We start from the raw sequence: 8,940 nt of genomic DNA, 5'->3' as shown, positions 1-8,940 counted from the left end.
ACATATCCTCTAACAAAAACTATTACTTTTCCAATATGACTTTCTTATTGATAAGCATTGTGAAAGTTCATCTCATGATAGTTATGTACATTATTATTGTGATATGAGTACACAACATATGCAGTGTATGCCCAATATTAATTATATTATCCTAATGCATTACTGCATAAACATAGTTTGTTGTATGTTACAGAACTAAAAAGCCCTAAGTACACTGGCATGTACATTGTCATTACAAATATTTATGTTCACTTTGCCACACACATTTTCAGTTCAGGAACTGATGCTGTTAGTTAGCCATAAAAACTCAACATACAGTAACTCTATCTTCAATATTTTCACATGTCAATTAACAACTGATGTTATTGTTCTATATAGTTGCTCCTGGAGGACATGTGTCACCTGAGACGGAACAAGTGTCTTCACCTGGGTCATGCAGCTCATCACACCTGGAAGGTGAGTGTATGAGGTGCAGAAAATATAATATGTTCACTTCTATATGTTAGGTTAAAAAAGTTCATTATTTGTTTTGCACATGTTATTTAAATAGGATTACTTACTGTCAGTGAAAATGTTTTTTTTTACACAACATGTATTGTGTTTGTGATGTTAAGTATCATGTAGGAGTTGTGAGTTTTGAGCAACTTTTCATTCATTCTTATTTCACACTGAGTCTAAACAGAATTCGTAAGTCAAGGTACATTTTAATGTGACGTTATAAAACGTATGAAAACATGTTAGGTGTTAGTTATCACAGTGTATAATTACATAGTAAAACAGCTCAGATTAACATGCCATTTCATTATGTGTACATTTATTTTTAGCACATGATGATGATGATGATGATGATGATGATGATGATGCCGCCAAAGACACAGAAATGAAATCAAGTGACCATGACGAGGTTCCCATTCAAAGAGTTACACAGGCTATTCCTACAGCAACTAGCACATACGCTGCAATAGTAGCAAATGAAGAAATAATTGTTGAAGCAGAAAATCGTCGCCATTCAGATCTGATGTCAGTGCACGAAAGGATGATATCACTGCAGGAAGAAACGATATCACAATTGTCACATCTCCATAGAGTGTTCATTGAAGTGCCTAAACAAATGCAAAAAATTAACACGTCATTAGAAGCAATAGTTGTTCATCTAACTCAAGCTAATCACTTGAGAATGACTACAGCAGCACATCCATTCAGCTTTACACCATCAGAGGATGGATGTTTACATGCTACTACTTTTTCACCCCAGTCATCTGATGTTCATTCCCCAGGTCGGGATGTTACCGGTAAAGTAGCTGAAAGTTCTCTGCATGTTCCTGACAACATCCTACCGCTGCCATCTGTAGAAAATCTGGAACTGACACCTACAAAGGAGGAGCCAAAAACAAAAATGCACAAGCAGTTACTACTGACCAGTTTTTGGACACAAACCAAAAAACCCAAACAAGAAACGGAGCAAGCATCAGTTGTGAACAAGTTGGTACACAGTGCACAAGTGTCACTGGCCACAAGCCCTGCCCGTGAACAGTCACTGGCCACAAGCCCTGCCCGTGAACAGTCACTGGCCACAAGCCCTGCCCGTGAACAGTCACTGGCCACAAGCCCTGTCCGTGAACAGTCACTGGCCACAAGCCCTGCCTTTGAACAGTCACTGGCCACAAGCCCTGCCCGTGAACAGTCACTGGCCACAAGCCCTGCCCGTGAACAGTCACTGGTCACAAGCCCTGCCCGTGAACAGTCACTAGTCACAAGCCCTGCCCGTGAACACTCACTGGACACAAGCCCTGGCCGTGAACACTCACTGGACACAAGCCCTGGCCGTGAACACTCACTGGACACAAGCCCTGCCTCTGAAGTGCCACAGGCCACAAGCCGTGCCCCTGAAGTGCCACAGGCCAGTCAAAGTGGCTCTGTTGTGCTTAAAGTTGTAGCCAAACGGAAAAGAAAAATCCAAGAGACAACAAGCAGGCCTGTGACTCGGTCTCAAAAGGAAAAAAAATAATAAATGTTATAATTAACTATATCTGTATTTGGCCTTGTTTTGTTCACTTTAGATTATCTAATTAATATTGTATGTATGATGAAGACCTGTTGTTTCCAAACATTCAAGTATTTCCTTGTACACGTGAAGGTTTGGAAAAATTAACAGTCCGAATGAATGAATATTTTAATTTATATTTATGTATTAATCATCTGTTCAGTAATGGTCCAACATTACCCAGTTGCTATGTTTGGAGAAGCTGCAATTCACTTAGCTGCAAAACATTGTATTTGGGTGTGTTTCATAGGTATTTGAGCTAGTAATTGCATGTCAATATTATTCACATGCAACTTAAATCAAACATCTATTTAACTGCTAACATCTTTATTGTCCGTGTAGAGCAGGATGAAGTGTTAAATATTACTTACCTTCACCTTGCTTGAACCTTCTTAATGTTGTCCTTTCATCATGTATGAGTACTGGTTTCAATCCCATATCTGTGAATGTTTAGTAATATATATGTAGTATGTAGGGATATATGTACACACACTGTTTTATATATATATATATATACAACATTCACTTGATTCTTCCTTGTTAAAACACAGTATTATAATTATAAAGGCCTAATGTTAGTGTTATAGGCTCAGATTATGTATATTTCACTATGTGCCTAAAATTAATATTATTCACATAATTCACTCATGTGGATCACCATTTAAATAGGTTTCATACAAGGCCTACTTAGTGGCATAAATATGTTCAGTGTACAACTGGATTAAATAGATATATTCTAGGTTCTAACACTACAGGCCTTCTAAACTAACAAAAGGCCTTGTTTGATGGTAAATCTAAATTCGACACAGCTGAATGTAGTAAGCCCTCAAACATAGTAACCCTGTAATATGTTACCATTTCAAATAGTCAGAGAAATATAAAAAAAACCCTGTTTACATATAAGCCCTTAAATACAGTTATATAGACAAATATGTAAATATTGGTTATAGAGACATATATATATTGTACAATATACATATGTATATGTGTTGATGAGATATATATATATATATATATCTACATATACACACATTGTTAAAATCTGTGACACACACAGGGAGTTAACCAGACAGAAAGATACACAGGGAAATGTAGGAAAAAAGCATTTACAAAAAAACATTAGCAGCTGTGTGTATATCTCATTATATGTCTGTGTAAGCACTATTTTCATAATGCCAACACTGTTTTTGTACTCACCCACATTGTTATTTAATGAAAATCAGACACTTGTTTTGAGAATGTAGATAAAAAAACCTTAAATTGACTTTCACAGTAAAATGGCTATCAGAAACCACAAATGTCTGCCAATTATTTCTACACAATGGAATTGGTGTTTGCAAAAAGGAGTGAAACATGTAACTTTTTTTGGCCTTGAGTAGAAAGCCACAAAACAGATAACATTTACCTCGTTTCACATTCTCAAGAGAGAACGTGCAACTCCACTCACATTATTTGAGACGCTGCAATGGCTGAGGATCTACTTCTAAACATGCATCCACACAAAGCGTATAAAGTAATGATTGCGGAGGCGATCATATCAACTCAAGAAAACAAAGCCAACGTGGGCCAGATCTATGATTCGATAAGAGCTAAATATCCTTATTACCAAGACCCTGGCCGGTCTGGCAATTTTAAATCCTCTGTAAGATTCACTTTATCAACAAATGAATGTTTTGAACGTGTGCAGGATAACCTACATGAAAGGTATGGATTTTGGCAGATTGCACCGCAATTTAAAATCACCATGGAACATGGCACATATCTTCTGATAAATAGCATATTTATTCCTCATAACAATAGCAATGGATCCGCTACTACTGTTTCGTGTGAATCGATACCTGCTGCAATATCTGCACCCTCCATTCCTGAAACACAGATGCTACAAGAACATAACTGCTATGATGTTTTACAAAGCCTTTCTGCTGCAAACGCATTCGAATGGCTACACGAAGAAATGAACGTACCTCCGGACCAATTGTTTGAAGAAGGCAGTGCCGATTCCTATGAGCGCCTCATGGAGATGTGTGTCATACAGGATTCAGCGGTTGGCTCAAGCATGGATGCAAATGCATTGTCTTTCTGGAGCGAGCAGTTGCAGGCAGACGAAGTGTTACTTCTAGAAGAATGGTAAATATAACAATCGTTATGCGTTGACTCACCGTTAAAAAAGTAAACTTTTGTCTATCCACCATTTTTACTTTAAATGCGTGGATACAGCGTTACATTGCAGACTGCATAACATGTAGCGGTCACAAACACATTTTTTCCTATTACAATATACTAGAACCAGAAACATTAGTACACATTGGTCACGCAATACATATTCCTACTTTCCTATCTCTTAAAACATATAATAGCAACATGTTACCATAACTGTAACACACACCTGTTTCTTTATCATGCCACATCTATAAAAAAAAAACCGGGTCGGCCACATATGACGTGGGACCCTTGTCATGTGCCAAGGCGTCCTTAAAAAGGATTACGGATGTAAGGCCCGCCCCCAACCGACGTGCGCGCGTCAAAGCCTATTGGCTGTGTCGGTTTGTTATAGTTACGGTCACTGCACTGTGTAATGCGTGCGCGTCTGTGTTTGTGGGCGTGCACTGTGCGTTAGCCCAATGTTAATTCTGTGGGAGGAGTGTTTGCGTGCGCTTCACGCTGGCTTAACATGACGTCACACGTATTGGATTTGCGCATTGTGTGATCGGCCGTGCTTTCCGTCCACACACGTCTGTTTAAAAAGATTAGAGATGTACGCGTTTAGAACGAATGTAGTTTCGCCTTAATTGGATTTGAAATAAATATTATATGGTTAATGGTATTTACAACATGTATTGAACGCACAATGTACGCATTTTTTTGCGCATGCGCTAACACTTTGTCGACCCAAGCGTGAAGTGCGTGCGCACAGTAAGATGTGCGCGCACATTTTTAAGTATACAGCCAACGGACAGTTCATATACATAGTTATGCGTGCAACACAATTAACAAAATGATCAATAATGATGTTTAGTTGTAACCTTGTAGTTGTAACATATAAGTGATTAACGCGTGGATATACACAATCATATAGAGATGTGTAACGCGTTGTCACGGCTACACATATATTAAGGTGCCATCTTTGACCATAATGTGTTTGCTGTTTTTCAGAGATGTCGGTGAAGATTCAATGGGATCAATGTATCATTTCAGAAGACTCTAACGTTATATGAGATGATTGTGAGGAGGAGCGACCGACTAATATACTACATATGGAACTATTTAGATATTGCTTGCCGCGCATATTAAATAACAATACAAAATGTGATCCAATTATTCCTATATTGCATAAGCACATAATTAACATAATGATGTTGCTAAACAGTGCAGTTTGAAAATGTAATGTGTGTTCTTTATTTAGTACTAACATTATATGGCATGGTCTGTTTTATATATAACAACCATTCCCACTCTGAACAAACATTTGTGTAGTATATTGTGTAATGGAACGTATAAATGTAGAAACAATGTAAAGGAGACTTACAACCAACTAGCCATTTAATGTAAAAATTCTCTTGTAACATGGGAATGTTGTTAAAATGGTTTGGGACTGCTGCAAATAATGTTATTGGCAAGATGTAGTGGTCAACTACAATGCATGCAGTTATGAATATTAGGTCAACATCATGTAAACAATTACGTTTATGTGTATATTTCTTGTAGCAAACTAACTGTAGTTTTCTGTGTTTATTAAACGTTCAACACATACATAGTAAAGTGAATATGATGATATAAGCTACCATAATAAAGCTGATGTTATCATTTGACGGTGTTATACATGCATCATACACAAATTGATACCGACACAAACAGTTGTATTGAAAAGTGTGCCTATGCAAATGTGCACGTGATTGACGTTCATATGTTGAGACTACACTGGCGACACACTTTATTGCAGTGTGGCCAGTACCGCAAGCCGGGAGATTTCCCGGCTTGCAAGTGGCAGCCCCTCGGCGTGCCGCGCGTCTCCGATGCGCGGTCACGCGTCATCGGGTGCCTGCGCCCCCTGCACGCACGTCCAGGGCTCCCCGAGGGAGCCCTGGTGTCCCGCGATGTGAGGGACGGCGGCAGGGGGTTCCGGGGGACCCGGCGGACCCGGAGAGGAGAGGGGGAAGCCGCGATCGGCGGGCCTCTCCTCCGCTGCTTCGGCGCGCGCCCGGCACCCTCCGGCGCGCGCCAGGTAACTGCTGCGGCCGAGAACGGGCAAATGCTCGAATAAACTCGGCCGCAGCAGTACTTGTAAATGATCCTCATAATAATGATGAAGTGACATGAATTACATGACAACTATATTAACAACATTTTCATTGGCTGAAATTAGTAATGCAAAATGACACTAAAATTAGAGACACTACTGGGTTTCTGTTAACAGTTTGACACTTGTTACATGTAGGTCACATCAACACAGATGTGTGACTTATACATACACGTGAGAATGCTAAAGTAATCTTTACTAATAATGTACAGCATTACTAATAACATACATTGCAACATATAAGATGTACAAAGCATTGGTGTGATTACAGGCATTCATGCATGGACTGTTATGATCAGTCAATTGCATACGTGATTAATCATCTCCCGTAAGGATAAAACTATCAGCATTTATCCCCTTCTCTCCAGCCACCTCTATATTAGATTAATGGAATTTTTAAGGGAACATACATTAAATGTGATGTAATGGCACTAATCATTTTCTATTACAATGCTCATGAAACCTCAATAGTAGGTAAACGCATGTACATGATTCAGAAACTACATGTATGTAAAATTTAACGTGTGGCAATATGTTGGGTTTTAACATCGTATAATTAAACGTCTATTGAGTTAGGCACATCTTATGACAGATGTCAGTTCATATACATACCATGATCAGTCATAGAGGAGATATACCTATAATACAATGGAACAATATATAAATTTCTAAGATGTACATGACATCTTCACTAACGTAAGCAACACAGCAAAGTGTGTATTTGGTGTTAAATGTGAAACACCATGTATATTTTATCACATAACAAATGAAAAGCAGCCTGGTGTACACATCATATGGATGCGCATGTTACACTGTAACAATAACATTGTATGTAAGCATATTGCAAGAATGAATGACTATGGCCATACTATGTGTATTGTGTTAGCATCATCACCAACACAATGCTAAGCAATTACTCATTTGTTACACCAGTTGTATTCACATACACACAACTAATTTACAATCGAAGAAGGATTATATAACCTGTGCAACAATAACATACCGGTGCCACATGCCTTTGTGCACACAGTAGAGAAGAGAAAGGTGTGCAACCCATATTCATCTGTGTCCTAACAGAAGGTTATGTAAAAAAAAATTAGTGTTAATATTACATAATTAATATATAAAAGTAGAACTATGAAAATATATGTTTTTACTTACAAGAAAAAAAGGAATTTATGACATTCTGGCGTGTCTGGCCACCACTGGCTGTTTGATCATTTTCAGCAGCTACATGGGTGGGATGCTCCTCTACCAAAGCCTCAGGTAGGTCTGACTGTACATTATGTGTGAGTTCCACATTGTGCAAAATGCAACAGGCAATGATAATATCAGACACTTTTTGAGGCTTGTATAGAAGAGCCCCACCAGTTCTGTCAAGACACCTAAATCTGGTCTTCAGTAGGCCAAATGTCCTCTCTATAACAGATCGCGTAGATATATGGGCTGCATTGTACCTCTCCTCTGCTTCAGTTGAGGGTTTAGCACCGGAGTCAAGAGCCAGGGCCTAATCCCGTATCCTGAGTCACCTATAATCAATGGAGCACACATAAGCTTACATTAGTGATAAGATTCTACAATGAAATGATTCCTAAACAAAAATGTGGTTGGTGTTACAACATCCAAATATGTACTCACCCAGCAGCCAACCATGTCCAAAATGTCCTTCTTCGAAAGCATGGAAGACTGAAGAGTTCCTCAGGATAGAGGAATCGTGACTGGAACCAGGGAATTTGGGTACCACATGCATTATCCTCATCGTGGCATCATATATCACCTGGACATTCAGTGAATGGTAGTGCTTACGGTTGCGGTAAACATGCTCTCTCTGACTAGGTGCAATCAAAGCAACATGGGTGCAATCGATTGCACCCAGCACACATGGTATCCCTGCTATGTTATAAAAGCCATTCCTGACTTCCAGCCACTCTGTCGCCTCTGTAGGAAAATGAATATAATTCCTAGCGCGTCTATTGAGTGCATAGAGAAACTGGGTAAAGGCCCGCGAGAATGTAGATTGCGAGACCCCGCCCACTATGCCCACTGTTGTCTGGAATGACGCGGAAGCAAGATAATGTAATGAGCACAGCATTTTAACAAGCCCAGGGACTGCACGACCTCTGGCTGTCAAAAAATCTAAATCTCCCCTTATCTCTTCATAAAGAGATAAGATTGCTGCTGAACTCAAACGATAGCGACTTACTATCTCCTCCTCACTCATCCCATCTAACAGGGTTCTCTCCCTGTACACACGCGGACGAGGCACAACTTGTCTCCTCTGTCTTCTCTGATCTCCTATCCCTCTACCTGTCCCTCGCCCTGTCCCTCTCCCTGTCCCTGTCGTATCCGCGTGCCTGTCCCTGTCACTGTCCCTGGCTCTGTCCCTCCCTTGCCCTATGTCATTCTCTTGATCAGCAAGCCACTCATGCAAAAGAATGTTCCGACGTCTCCTAAACAATCGCAACATTTTGAAATGAGTAGCTGTGAATGAGCAGGTAATGGGCGTCCTTTAAATAGGTTTGTGATGATGTCAGGTGACATAGTAAAATGCAAGGTGTTACATTAACATATTAAAGTACTTGGCTCCCAAGCTGTCTCC

The 8,940-nt window shown here is 39.7% G+C and overlaps 1 long non-coding RNA gene across 2 annotated transcripts; it reads right to left on the bottom strand.

Annotated features, from left to right (window-relative positions):
• Window positions 1-665: 665 nt before the first annotated feature.
• Window positions 666-7,458, bottom strand: LOC142470668 (uncharacterized). 2 transcript variants are annotated; one of them, XR_012789307.1, is made up of 6 exons: window positions 7,345-7,458; window positions 6,954-6,979; window positions 4,009-4,160; window positions 2,416-2,484; window positions 1,291-1,370; window positions 666-1,103 (listed from the first exon to the last, which is right to left on the bottom strand). It is a non-coding gene; the product is annotated as an uncharacterized LOC142470668 (long non-coding RNA). The 2 variants fall into 2 exon arrangements; XR_012789306.1 differs by lacking the exons at window positions 4,009-4,160; window positions 6,954-6,979; window positions 7,345-7,458 and having other exon boundaries at window positions 667-1,103; window positions 2,416-2,530.
• Window positions 7,459-8,940: the final 1,482 nt, after the last annotated feature.

Source organism: Ascaphus truei, chromosome 1 (genome assembly GCF_040206685.1).
Source record: "Ascaphus truei isolate aAscTru1 chromosome 1, aAscTru1.hap1, whole genome shotgun sequence".
NCBI lineage: Eukaryota > Metazoa > Chordata > Amphibia > Anura > Ascaphidae > Ascaphus > Ascaphus truei.
This window is presented reverse-complemented; position numbering and strand designations above follow the sequence as displayed.